This window comes from Mirounga leonina, unplaced genomic scaffold, assembly GCF_011800145.1.
Source record: "Mirounga leonina isolate KUSES-001 unplaced genomic scaffold, KU_Mleo_1.0 Mir_128, whole genome shotgun sequence".
NCBI classification, from domain to species: domain Eukaryota; kingdom Metazoa; phylum Chordata; class Mammalia; order Carnivora; family Phocidae; genus Mirounga; species Mirounga leonina.
The window spans coordinates 1,975,811-1,990,148 of record NW_023270320.1 but is presented as its reverse complement, the minus strand read 5'-3'; positions in this window follow the sequence as shown (position 1 = coordinate 1,990,148).

The window sequence follows — 14,338 nt, the reverse complement described above, 5'->3', positions numbered from 1 at the left end:
GATATGACACGACCTTCCTGAGCTCTTTTGTTTCTCCGGGTGCTTCAGGTGGTTATTTTTTAAGTGACTGCATGTTTCAGCAGCTCATTTTCTCTGACTCCCACAGAGTGATATTTGACAGTACAGGCCTTTAGAATCTGTGACAGAGGGCTTGGACAAAGCTGCTGCCTTTCCCAGCATAGGCAGCTCTACTGTGAAGCTCATTAACTTTGCCCCAGCATCTCATGAGCCTATTTCTCTAGAACCATCCTAGCAGTTAGCTGGTGAGAACTTTCCATTACTAACCCAGTGGCAAATTCAGATTCTCTTCATTTTATCTAACATGCCCATACAAAGCTAAAGATAACCAAGGATACTTTAGGGTTTTGAATAGTCAATCAATTCAAAAAGAGTTATTTCAAGCATGATTCGAAATGACCAAAAGTCCACGGAACACAGTTTGCACCAGACGTTATACACTTGGGCTGAATCATCCAAACTCCCAGGCAGCTTCAGAGTGACACTGATTAGAAATTACTCATGTACAGCTGGTCTGCTGAGCTAACCGGGGCCAGAGAGCTCTTTCAGCTGATCCTTCTTTCCTAGGCACAAAGACGGGAGACAAATACCATTTGGGAGCACCAGCTATGCCCTTTACGTAGGTGATAACCCCATGTGCTAGGGTCCTCATTTTACAAATAAGAGAACTGACACGTGGAAAGGTGTAGTCATTTCTCAGCTGGCGTAACCAGAAGCAGAACCAGCCTTTTCAAGCCCAGCTCTGTCTTGCCTCCAAAGACCAAGCTTTTTCTATTTCACTGGTGGCTTCCTCCCTCCCTCCCTCCTGCCTTGATTCCTTCCTTCCCTCCTTCCTTCCTTTTTTCTTTCTTCTTTAGAAGCCATATGCTTGGGACGCCTGGATGGTTCAGTTGGTTAAGCATCTGCCTTCGGCTTAGGTCGTGATCCTGGGGTCCTGGGAGTCCCACCTGGGGCCTTCTGCTCAGCAGGGAGTCTGCTTCTCCCTCTCCCTATGCCTGCCTCTCCCCCTGCTTGTGCTCTCTCTCTCTCAAATAAATAAGTAAATCTAAAAAAGGGAGACAGACAGACAGAAAGCAGATCAGTGGTCGCCTGGTGCAAGGGCCAGAGTGCTTATTGCAAAGTGACTGAGGGAAACTTGGTCCATTTTGGGGACATTGGAAATGGTTCTGTATGTTGATTGTGGTGGTGATGTACATTATTTGTCAAAATTCATTGAGTTTCGGGGTGCCTGGGTGGCTCAGTCATTAAGCGTCTGCCTTCGGCTCAGGTCATGATCCTGGGGCCCTGGGATAGAGCCCTGCATCGTGCTCCCTGCTCCACAGGAAGCCTGCTTCTCCCTCTCCCACTCCCCCTGCTTGTGTTCCCTCTCTCACTGTGTCTCTCTCTGTCAAATAAATAAATAAAATCTTAAAAAAAACACAAAACCTCATTGAGTTTCACACTTAAAATGGGTAGAATTCATCGTTGTAAATTATACCCCAATAACACTGCTTTGTCTTTTGTTTGTTTTATCTTTTTAAAAGCAGAATTGCTTTAATTGAGGAAGGGATAGCTCAATCCCCCCTACCCCTCCACCCCCTTAGTGACCCTGCAGCCCCCAAAGGGAACCCTGGGGGTGCTCTGTGGAAATTTACATCTTCAACAAGCTTTTTGGCCACACGAAGCTGCTTCTCACAGCCATAAACATTGCCAGGCAGTCCAGGCTTTGTAAACAGCCTAAGATCAGCTCATTTTCGAGAAAACCACTGCAACATTCTTACTAAGGGCTGGCTGCATAGTTCCAACTTAATTAGTGATGAGCCTTATCGTTGGCAAGAAAAGGCTATGGGGCCAGTTATATTCTCTGTAAAAAGAATGCTAATGCAGAATGAAGAGTTAATAAATGAAACTGAGGAATGTTATAAGCACAAATGAGTGTATACACCTGTGTGGTGTGTGTGTGTGATGGATATAAATTTGCTTCACACCACTCAGATGCAGAAAATGTTATGTTTTATTTTCCTAAATCACACTACCTCTGGCTCCCAGTCTCCACTGACCAGAATGAAAGGATACACAGTGTCCATATTTACTGCCTCGAGGCCATGCGGGAGTCCTGGGGCATTTATCAGTCCAGAGGATTTGAGAAGTAGCTCTAGCCTTGATTCCACCCAGCCATGCATCCAGCACTCAACCTCTAGCTGTCCAATTCAAAGGTCAGTGGCTCTGATGGCCAGCTGGGGCAGGGGGACCTTGTACAGGCCCCCCAATGGACACACCTAGTATTCTGCCTTCCCCAGGGCCATCTTGAAATCAGGCCCCCAGGGAGTGCTGTTACGTCCAGTGGCCTCAGGGCTGCTCCCTTCTCTCAGAGTGGAGGACTCTCCCTTCCCAATTCCCACCCTCCCAAATCCCTCCCCCGAGCCAGGCCGTTCATCTGCTTGGGGCCTGGAGACTTCCTCCTCCATCGGAGCAGGTAGAGGAGGCTTTTTTGGCTTTTCCTTGGTGAATCCACAGGAAAAGAAAGCTGAGACAGGAATTAGTTTCTTTATTAAGAACTCAACTAATTGTGTATGAGAGGTTGTATTTATATTTATGTAAGAGATGTTAAAACAACAAAAACAACAACAAAATTCAACTGAGTACATTTGAAGATCGATTTGGCTTTTTCAAGCAGTTCATGAATCGGGCAACATCCCATCTAGCAAATAGAGGGGAGCTCCTGAGGAGCTGGACAAAACAGAAGGTTTTTATAGGAAGGAGTGTGGGGCAAGGAGGTAATAAGCAGAAGAAAAGAAAGTTTTTAGGCAAGTTCACTTTCTCTTAGGGGAAAAAGCAGGGAGTCCTATCATGCGCATTACCTCATCTTCTCTTGGGGGGTGGGGAGGGGCCCATGTGACAGATGACCTCATTGAGGCCGAAAATTCCTGACTACCTTCCTGGAGGAGTTTAAACGTGCAGTTAGGTTGGGTATTAAGCCCTGGTTTGGTGAGTCAGTCTAAATGAGGCTGAAAGATCACTTCCACCGCCTCCATTCTGACCTCGGTCTGTACTTTGTAACTGATGTTCTTCTCTCCAGCTTCTCTCGTAACTCAGACAAAGCATCCCATGATGGGGACCGAGACTACCCCTCAAGCAATAACAATTGCCCTGACAACAGTTAGACAACGTGCAATTAAAGCCAAGACAAGGATCAACCAACCTGACCTTTACTGGCCACCTGCACGTACCCACTGACGTTTGCCCCACATTCTCCTCATGTAAGCCTGGAAGGATTTTCAGCACTTTGGAGACAGTCCTTGAGACATTAGTCCACTGTCCCTCCAGGGCTGGCCACACGGAAATAAATTCCTTTCTGTTTTCATCACCACTCATCTCTCTGCCTTTGGATTTTGTCAGAGGTGAGTGGCCGAACCTTCTGTTTGGGACCCCCACAGCCAGGTGCCCTGCACCCTTGGGCCCAGATTACAATGCCATTTGAGGCCTGTGGTTTTCTTTTTAACAGATCCATGAGATAAATGGTCTCATTCACAATTGTATCCCCTGCACGCAGCTTGAGACAATATAGGTGATCAATAAATATTGGATATTCATGAATGAATGAGTGAATAGTGTTAACAACCACCACCACCACCACCACAACCACAACTATAGGCCAAGGTAGAGTCACTTGACCCCAGAACAGCAAACCAAGACCTAATCGCACTTTCAACCACTCCAGGAATGGAATTTTAAACCAGTCAATTTGGAATTTTCAGTACCAGTGAGATAATCTGTCACATGGGCTCTCTCCATCCCCCCAAAGGAAAATGAGGTAACCTAAGACTTCCCCCTAAGGGAAGATGACTTTGCCTGAAACAATCCTTTCTTTTATTTTGCCCTTAACTCTTTGCCCCACCCTCTTTCCTAGAAAAACCTATTTTGTGTACCTCAGGAGCTCCTCACTACTTGCCAGATGGGATACTGCTTGATTCATGAATGGCTGGAAAAAGCCAATTAGCTTCAAATGTACTCATTGTAATTTTGTTTTTTAACAATAGGAAATGGCCCAAAGTACACACACTGCCCCAGGATTGTTTATGTTTGGGGAGTAGAACTGTGTGGAGCACTCTCATTCCTATTTATACTTACTGTGTTGTTTGCACTGCATGAAATTGTGTTTAGTGACTGCCATGTTTACATAGTTTGTATTAGAAAACTTTTCAGACTAAGTAATAAGTACATGTAAAAGTTTTCTTATAATCTTGTTAGAAGAGGGAAGCTGTTTGGCAGCCATGGTTCACATTTGGTAGGGTTATACTATTGGGTGAGAAAATGTTGATAATCACATTAGGCCAGATTCAGAAAGGTCAGTGTTTGGTTAAAGATCACTAGACATGTGACTGACAGGCTGAGTGGGTGATTGGTTTCTGAGAACATGACTTAATCTTCCTACATTTAATGAGAAAATTTTTTAAGCATTTTGTCAGGAATAAATGGTATTCTCAGGAGATGTGAATTAGATCAACATGAACTATATCTTTTCCAGGCCAGGTTGAGAACAATTGTTCTTTTACATTTGTGAGGTTTTTGTCACCTTGCAGGAGTTCAGAGGAGAAAGAAAAGGAATATGCGAAACTAAAATCCACACAAATTCAAAGAGCCTCCCTGGAAGCTAAGGTGCTTAGAATGGCATTGTCATGAAAGCATTTTCTTTCCTCTTAAGGGAAGAACTTTGGTTTCTCTGAAACCCCCAGAGAAAAATGCTGCTGGAGAACCAGGAACAGAGATACAGCTGCGTGGTAGCTGTCCCCCCTCCACCCTAGTACTCACCGGAATTACCTGAGGAACTTTCTCAAAGTATCAGATCTCTTAACTCAGACCAGTGAAATCAGAATCTCGGGGGGGGGGGGGGTCCAGCAACCTGTATATTTTTAACAACAGTGGTTCTAGAACACTAGCATGCATCAAAAGCATCTGTAGGGCTTATCAAGCACAGATTGCTGGGCCACCCCCAGGGTTTCTGCTTCGTGGGTCCAGGCTGGGTCCTGAGAATTGGTATGTCCAATAACGTTCACAGGTGATGTTGGTTAGACGATTCTAACACTCACACCAAGTCAAAAACTGGTAGAGAGCAACGTTCTCTCCTTAGGCTTCCACATTGCAGTCATCCGGGCACCTGTTAAAGCTATAGACCCTGACGTGACTAAATCGAGAATGGGACAGGACATTACTTAGTCATACCAGGAGCAATCGGGACTGATCAAAGAACAAGAAAGAAAAGCTCATCCCATTGGTGCTCCCGACTGCACAGCGCACACGGGATGTTGACTGAGAGACGAGGCGCAGGCAGGGGGAGGAGAGTAGAGTCGGAGCCCAGGATCCGCAGGGCAGTCGGGGCAGGTGGGTGTGTCTGTGGGCCACAGGCTGCACGGCCAGCCCAGAGGGAAGGGTGACGCTTTGGTGAGTTCGCTGAGAGGAGAGTCTGGGTCGATGTTCCCCATCAATCACTTTGAGAGCAGCAGAAGCCGGGCCGGGACTGGAGGAGGCAAGTGAGGACCTCTCTTAGGCTCCAGGCTGAACTGGGTGCCAAAAAAATATATTTATACAAATAATTGTCTTCCAATTGTTAACTTTTAAATCATGATAGGCTCACGGGGAGTTGTAAACAAGGGTGTTCACCCAAGGCTGATGTATAAATAGCCACGGTGCAATACCAAAACCAGGACACCGAAACCAGAACGTTATTGCTAACTGGACTACAGAGGGCCATTTTTTAAAAATCTATACTCGTGTATCTGTGTTTATGTGCACAGCTGAATGCAATTTAAGATGGACACTATTTTAATGCAATAACTCTAAAGCTCAAAATCAATGAAGAAAATCCAGGATGAGCAACATATCAAAATTTTAAATGAAGACAGGCTCAGTAAAAGCTCTGCTAACCACACTGGAGCCTGGGGCAAAGGAAATATTAGCAACATTTTGTTCATCATGGATTTTTCTCCATTCATTTTGACTTTTTAACAAATTGCATTAGGAGATCATCTATCCTGGCTGCTGAGTTTTCGCTTAGGTTTTGTGCCCGAGGTGAATGCCTGGCTCCCCTCACCCTCCTGCCCAGCCCTTAGAGAGAGCAGGCAATGAGAGCGCTGCCCGCAGGGCCCGCGGAAGGCCGGCGAGGAGGCCGACAGTCTCTTCCTGCCGCTCTTCTCGGCCTCCCTCTGCTCTGCCGTGGGGGCCCAGCAGGGTGGCGCCGGCGCACTTGGATTCAGCACCAGTTACGCGCTGCAAGGCACAGGGCTTCCTTCTAGAGGCCAGCCGGATCTCAGCAGTCAGCGGCCCTTCCCTCTAACCTCTCAGCCTCCTCGGGAGCGGAGCATAGCTCTGCACCCGGCTAAGCCAGCGCTGCCCAGTAAGGACCTCTCCTCCGCCCTCCTCCTCTTCCTTGATGTAACTGAAATCAGAGGCCACACACCCTCCCCTAAAAGCAGGCTCCCTATCCACTTTAGCATGGGGCTGGGAGTGCAGAGGGGGAAGCTTCACTCTGAGCGGAGGCTGAAGCATTTGATTAACATGTTAGGCTGAGCATTCTCCATTTCTGAGAACCTATAGTGACCAGAGAGCAGTCTTTAATCTAAGAGTCAGCAGAGAGGTCAAGGGTCTGTGCAATTTCCCATCCAAGGCCAAGGACAATTACCAAAGAATACATTGAAAAGGACAATGGGAGAGAAAACCAAGTTTGTTTTGAGCACATCCCATGGGTCATCAGTAAACAAAAGGTTTTAACTAATGGTGTTAAGAGCTAAATACTAAAAAATAAGTGCATTAAAAGTAGTTCTCAAAAAAAAAAAAAAAAAGTAGCTCTCATTCCACGTAAGCCATTTCCTGAGTGCTTGCTGTGGGCAAAGCGCTATCCTGGGACTACAAATATTAATATAATTTAGTCTTTGACCCTTGGGGCTGGCAACTTAAAGAAGGAAGACCAGCACAAACAGGAATAAGTCTCACACCAGGTTGACCAGGACAGCGGTCCATCAAGGGCCATACCTCCTGCCCAGGAGAGTGTTGGCAGCAAGTTAGAGCTCTGGCGTGGCGGAGGGGGGGGGGGCGGGGGGGGGGGGGGGTTGTGGGGGGGTGTGGAATGCAGCCAGGGAAAGAGCTCCTGTTTCTTTCAGCTATTTATTGGGACAAAATTTATTTTTAAATCTAAATGACACAGAATGTGGGGAGGCATCAGAAGGGGGAGAAAAGAAACTGATGGAGTTCCTGTCTTCCTACAAGAGTGTGGCTAAGTCTCTTCACCAACATTCATCTTGTAAGCAAGACAGAGGGATGACAGAGTCCTTGTTCTCCAGTTATCTTGTCCTGACTCCACCTCGGCACTCTCTCCAGAACCCCTCCCCTTCTGAAGGACCCCCATCCTACGCTGATGCCTCGGGACTGGCACAAGAGGAAATGAGCAGGAACCCCCAGAATTCTGGGTGAAATAAAGAAGAATCTAAGTGCAGTTGCAAAAGTTCCTATCTGAGAACTCCAGATGGTCTGTTCTGGGAATGCCTGACTGGAGATTTAGTGAAAGCACATCAATTGTACTGAACTGTGTAAGAAAAGAAGAAAGAGCAGGAGGGATGGGTCAGCCCCAAGTCCTCAGAAAAGGTCGGTAAAGCCCCAGCTCTGTGCAGGGAGAAGGTACTCATAAGGAGGAGTAAGGTGGCTTTGGCAGGTAGAGCCACATAATGAAGCTGACTAGGTGGGCTTCCAGAACAGAAACCACAGGCCATTTGCACCAAACCGATTTGCCCTGCTCTGTGTATTCGTTTCCTGTGGCTGCCCTAAGAAATGACCCCACACGGTGGGGCTTAACAATGTATTCTCCCGAAGTTCTAGAGGCTAGAAGTCAGAAATCCAAGTGTTAGTGGAGTTTCGCTTCCACGGGAGGAGACTCCTTCCTTTCTCTTCCAGTTTCCGGTGGTTTCAGGTCTTCCTTGGCTCGGAACTGTGTCCCTCCAGTCTGCCTCTGTTTCTCTTCTGTCCATCTGTGTGACCTCTTCTTATCAAGACCCAACTTTGGATTTGGGGCCCACCCTAATCCAGTATGACCTCATTTTAACTTAACTAAGTGCATCTGTGAATGCTCCATTTTGCAACAAGGTCATGTCCCAAGGTTCTGGGTGGACAGGAATTTATTGACCCTGATTCCACATTCACGGAGCAATGTTCTGATTTTGTCTTCCAGAGCTGACCACACTGGTCTATCGCCTGGTAGTTATGCTTCCTGATACAAAAATGAAGTACCATTCTGGCTTTCTCCCCTAGATGCCTTTTACTAAGGCTCTACAGTCAAGTACCCCAGAACAGAGTCTCTGCCATTTCTCAGATGGAAACTTCCACCCATTGCATATATTAGTCCCCTGGTGGCATTAACAAGAGTGTCCTGAAGACAAGTATGCCATGTAGTTTTACTTGCCACTGTGTATCCCAGCCTGGTACGCTGTAGTTGTTTGATGATTTTGTGGAATAAATAAATTATAATAGTTAACATTTTTCTGAGCACTGTGCTCAAACGTAAAACACATGAATGACCAGGTTTGATTATAACAGCAGGCCTTTGATCTAAGTAATAATTTCTAAGTCATTCTGGAAATGGGGAAACTGAAGCTCACGGTGCTGGGGGATTGCCAACAGAGCTCAGTCTCAAGTCCAGGAGTGATTAAGTAGGTTAGAGCAGGACAACTGCTCTCAGCCTAAGCAAATTTTCCTGATTGTCCTTAATCGTTTTACAATTTGTTTGACCCATGGTCCAATTAAGACCCATACACTGCAATTGGTTCATAAGTCTCCTATTTTTTAAAAATCTGTTGGTTCCCTCCCATCATATTTTTTTCTCCTTGTGGTTTATTTGTTGAAGAAACCCGAAGCCTCTGGTTTTGCTGATCATCCCCTGAAGAGGTGATTTAACATGCTCCTCAGTCCTGTGTATTTCCTCTAAGTGGGCGGTTAAATCTAGTGCTTGTTCAGATTCAGATTGGACTTTTTGGCAAAGAGACATACTCTTTTAGTGATGTTAACAGGGGTTGGTGATCATTGCCTAAAACAACTAATTAGTTGTTGCAAAATTATGACATCCTTTCATTCCTTCTTCATTTATTAGCTAGATTACTTCTTTAAACGAAAACGTCCCCTCATCAACTATCTGCTTATGATGAAGTACATTTATCCAGGAAAGGCTGGATAAATGAGTTCTCCCCCTGGTTCCTGTTAGTAGGAAATGGGATTAGGTGCAAGGTGAACCTGCTCTTTGTGGAATGATCATTGTTTTTAGGGGTTTTCAGTGGATAGAACTAAGAAATAGATTCTAAAAAGATAAAATACATGATGAACTCATATTTATACATCCAAATTAAATTCAGGAGCACAGTGTTTCTTACTTGATATTGTTTTGTAATCTTAATCTATCTCTCTCTTTTTCTCAATGATCCCACTATAATTAGTGGTTTGCTTCATCTCACAATCCACATACAACAATCTCTAATAATACCAACACCATCATCAATAGGATTACTGAAAACAGGTTTTGTTTCTGCCTTTTGTGTTTTGGCGGGGGGGGGGAGTACTTCTCTTTGTCTTCAGGATCTATCTGACCCTGGATAGAATCAAATTACTCTGAATTAAAGTCCCTTGAAATATCTCACTTCTGTGCATTATGCCACAGCTCCATATACTGTTCGGTCTGCTTGTGTAGTTGCTTTCAATTTTTAGGGATTTTTTTCCTTTGTAAATTTAACTTTTTTATAATTGTACAAAATATTTACTTGATTTCAGGGGCACCTGGCTGGCTCAGTCGGTAGAGCATGCGACTCTTGATCTCAGGTTGTGGGTTCGAGCCCCACATTGGGTGTAGAGATTACTAAGAAAGATAAATAAGCTTAAAAAATATATATTTACCTGGTTTCAAAATCAAATCTACCAGACAAGTTACAGTCAGAGAAGTCTAGCTTTCTAAACCTATTCTCTCAACCCTATTCTCTTTTTTCCCTGTCGGTAATCTCTTTCCTCCTTTATGGTTTCTTGTTCCATTTTTAAAAATACAAGTTTATATACATCTATAGAAAAATATGGGGATGCCTGGGTGGCTCAGTGGTTAAGCATCTGCCTTCGGCTCAGATCATGATCCCAGGGTCCTGGGATCGAGCCCTGCATCGGGCTCCCTGCTCCGCGGGAAGCCTGCTTGTCCCTCTCCCTCTCTCCCTGCTTGTGTTCCCTCTCTTGCTGTGTCTCTCTCTATCAAATAAATAAATAAAATCTTTAAAAGAAAGAAAGAAAGAAAGAAAAAAGAAAAATATGTGTGTGTGTGTATATTTATATAGATTCATATTCCTCCCCTTTATCAAATAAATGGTATATTAACATTTCTTCACTTGTACTTTCCACTTATTGATATAATCTGGAAATAACTATGCAGTACTAGTATATGGAAGTATTTATTGTTCCTTTTCTTTTCTTTTTTTAAAGATTTTATTTATTTATTTGACAGAGAGAGAGACACAGCGAAAGAGGGAACACAAGCAGAGGGAGCGGGAGAGGGAGAAGCAGGCTCCCCACCGAGCAGGGAGCCCGATGCGGGGCTCGATCCCGGGACCCTGGGACCATGACCTGAGCCGAAGGCAGACGCTTAACGACTGAGCCACCCAGGCGCCCCGTTCCTTTTATTTTCTGTTACATACCTCTCCTCTTTGAAAATGTGAGTAATTCAAGCTGCCCCTATTGAGGGACAGTTGGTTTGCTGCCAATCCTTCGTTACATGGTGCTGAATAGCCCGCCTTGTACACGCATCTTTTCTTATTTTTGCTACACTATCTTTGGAATAGCTACCAGAAGTGGGAAGTCCAGGCCAGTGAATAGATGCATATGTAATTATGCTAGATATTGCCAAATTTCCCTCCACAGGAATTACACCATTTTGCATTCCCAGCAGGAATGTATAGGAATGCCCATTTTCCCAGAGCGAGGCCAACAGAATGTGTTGTCAAACGTTTTGGCTTTTGTCAACCTGCTAAGTGAGAGGCATGGTATCTCCATGAACCTTATTTTGCATTCTTCTTATTGTAGGCAAGGTTGAGAATACAGTTAAGGGCTGTTTGGATTTCATTTTCTGTGACTTGTCTATTCATTTTTCTAGTCCTTGTTTCTATAGATTTGTGGTCTTTTTCTTCTTTAATTTAGAAACTATTTATATATTAGGAAAAATAACATTTTGTCTATAATTCCCCCCCCCCAGGCTGTTATACTTTGCTTATGGGATTTCTTGCCATGTGAGCTTTTTTTTTTTTAATGTAGTCAGATTTATAAATCTCTTCTCTTATTGCTTCTGGATTTAAAACCTTAGGGAAGTTTGCTCAGTGCATTCATTACACAAGAATTCACCCACATTTTCTTCTAGCAGTTGTGGGGCTCAATTTTTCACATTGAAGTCTCTTATCCATTTGGAATTTATGTGTACCATGTGGAGAATGAATCTACTTTTATCTTTTTCCACAAGGCTATCCTAGTATCTTAAAACCACTTATTAAAATGACTGGCTTTCCCCCACTGATTTGAGATGCCTCCTTTATTATACACCAAGTTTCCTTTTGCAATTGGATCTTTCTCTAGATATTCTAGTCTGTTTCTCCGTCTGTGTGTCTACTGATTTGCCAATACCACACTGGTTTATTTATGGAGGTTTTACAGCATTTTCCTGTTTTACCCTTTCCTATTGTTCTTTTTCAGGGGTTTCCTGGCTATCTTTGCCTTTTTGTTCTTTTAAATAAACAAACCATTCCTTCTATAATTTACATGATTATACACTTTATAATCAACTTTACCTCCATGAGATCACCATGACCCCTGATAACCCCACCAATTCCATCACCCCGTATCTAGATGCCTCTTGGAGAAAAGCCAGCTAGCGGGTGGAGGATGGAAGCTGAGCATTTGTTCAAGAGAGCGAATCATCCAAAAGAGACGGAGATGCCACTCTCCGACAAGCTTAAAGCTCAAGGGAACTTTCCTGTTACCCTGAAGGTGAGGTCTCAAGTGAAAATTCATATTGCTTATGGAGAAATAAAGAAGATATATTTTCTTTACATATCAGCCCAAAAGTGTGAGTAAACATGCGATGCTGCTCTTTCTCTTGATTTTCTTATTTCTCTTAGCATAACAATTCTCATCTGATGGAAACCCCCGGGGGGTCTTTGCGCCTCTCCTTCACACTCCTCATCCGATCAGCCACCAAGGCCTGTCATTTCCACCTTCACAGTGTCTCCGTGCTTTCCCGGATAGCAGGTCAGCAGGACCTCAAGGCTCTCAACCGTGTTGTCCCATTGGCACCCCGCTGTCATTTTCAAAAGAAACATCTTTCCAGGGTCAATTCTAAGAATACACATGTATGCATTCTTCTAACCAATTAATTTTAGCCAATTAACTTTGAGGAACAAAACACACCAAACCCCCATCATGGCTTCATCTCTTTCTCTGTGCAGCATCAATGGTGATGTTGTTCCTTGTATGAGGGGAGCCTGCCTCTCCCTCTCCCACTCCCCCTGCCTCTCCCTCTCCCACTCCCCCTGCTTCTCCCTCTCCCGCTCCCCCTGCTTGTGTTCCCTCTCTCGCTGTGTCTCCTCTGTCAAATAATAAAAAAAAACTTAAAAAAAATCTTTAAAACAAAACAAAAAACAAAACATTATGCCTTCTCCAGACTGGGGCCCGTCACAATTAAAAATTCATTTTCTGGAAAAAAAATTCATATTCTATGGGCTGCAGACAGATCTCTCTTTAATAAAGATCTGTACACATATTCAGATTTAAAAACTTAGTGTGCTTTATCTAGGAATATTTTTAGAATCGAAAAATACCATCAGATTCGACTCTTAGATGTGTAGCAAGAGTCATAAAGCACACTCACCCACCAAAAGACATGTGCAAGACTGTTCATAGCAGCTTTATTTTTTTAAAAGATTTTATATATTTGTTTGACACAGAGAGAGAGAGAGAGTGCACACAAGTTGGGGGGAGCAGGAGAGGGAGAAGCAGGCTCAGCGGGGAACCTGACGCCAGGACCATGGGTTCATGACCTGAGCCGAAAGCAGATGCTTAACCGACTGAGCCACCCAGGCACCCCTCACAGCAGCTTTAGCCATAATAACTCCAAAGTGCAAACAACCCAAATGTCCATCAGCAAGAGAACACACAAATAAGTTGGAGTATTTTCCTCCGATGGAATGCTACATGTCAATAAAAAGAGAGGACTACTGCTAACATCGATATGGAGGACCTACAAGCATAAGCATGGGGGCAAAGGAACAGACAATAAAAAAAAGAGTACATATTCACTAGATCCATTTATATGAAGTTCAAGACAAGTAAAACCAATCTATGAAGACAAGTCGGAATACTGGTTCTGAGAGGGAGTATAGTCTGGGAAGTGGAAACTTTGGGGGTGGAGGGTGGGTGGAGATGTCTGTATCTCCAGCCGGGTGGTGGTTAGCTAGTGTTTAGTTATGCAAAAATTCCCCCGGGGTTGTATATTTAACATTTGTGTATTTTCTTTGATGTAGGTTATACTTCAATAAAAAAATAAATATATCTTAGAGAACCTCCCCTCCCAAGTCCCTTGTTTAGCAAACTTCTCTAAAATCCCTTGGTCCCCAAATATCTGGGACAGGAAAATCCATGTTCTTACACACCACCAGGAGTCACAGATCCAATTGTATTCTATGTAATGGTGCTCCCTGAAGCATTAAAGAAATGTACAGTTTACATTCTGGTTAAAATGGAATTTCTCAGCCTTTTATTCCCCATTTACCCCAATCATCATGTGCGCGAGGGAAACCTGGCTCAATTTATGAATCAGTAACACAATAAGATGAGGTTGGAACTCCCATACAGGACAATAGAAGTTCTCATGGCAGGCATATAGCTAGCTTTAAAGGCAATTGTAAATTCCTTGAGGGTGGGGGATCATCACCCTAACCATTATCTTGTCCTTTGAGCCATTATTACTGTGCCTTTCCTTTTTTTTTTTTCTAAGATTTTATTTATTTATTTGACAGAGAGAGAGAGAGAGCACAAGCAGGGGGAGTGGCAGGCAGAGGAAGAGGGAGAAGCAGACTCCCTGCGGAGCAGGGATCCCAATGCGGGACTCGATCCCAGGACCCTGGGATCATGACCTGAGCTGAAGGCAGATGCTTAACTGATTGAGCCACCCAGGTGCCCCACTACTGTTCCTTTCTGGAACAGAGCAGAAAATCAGGATGGATTAATAAATGGATGGATGAATGGATGAATGGATGGATGGATGGATGGATGGATGGATGGAACC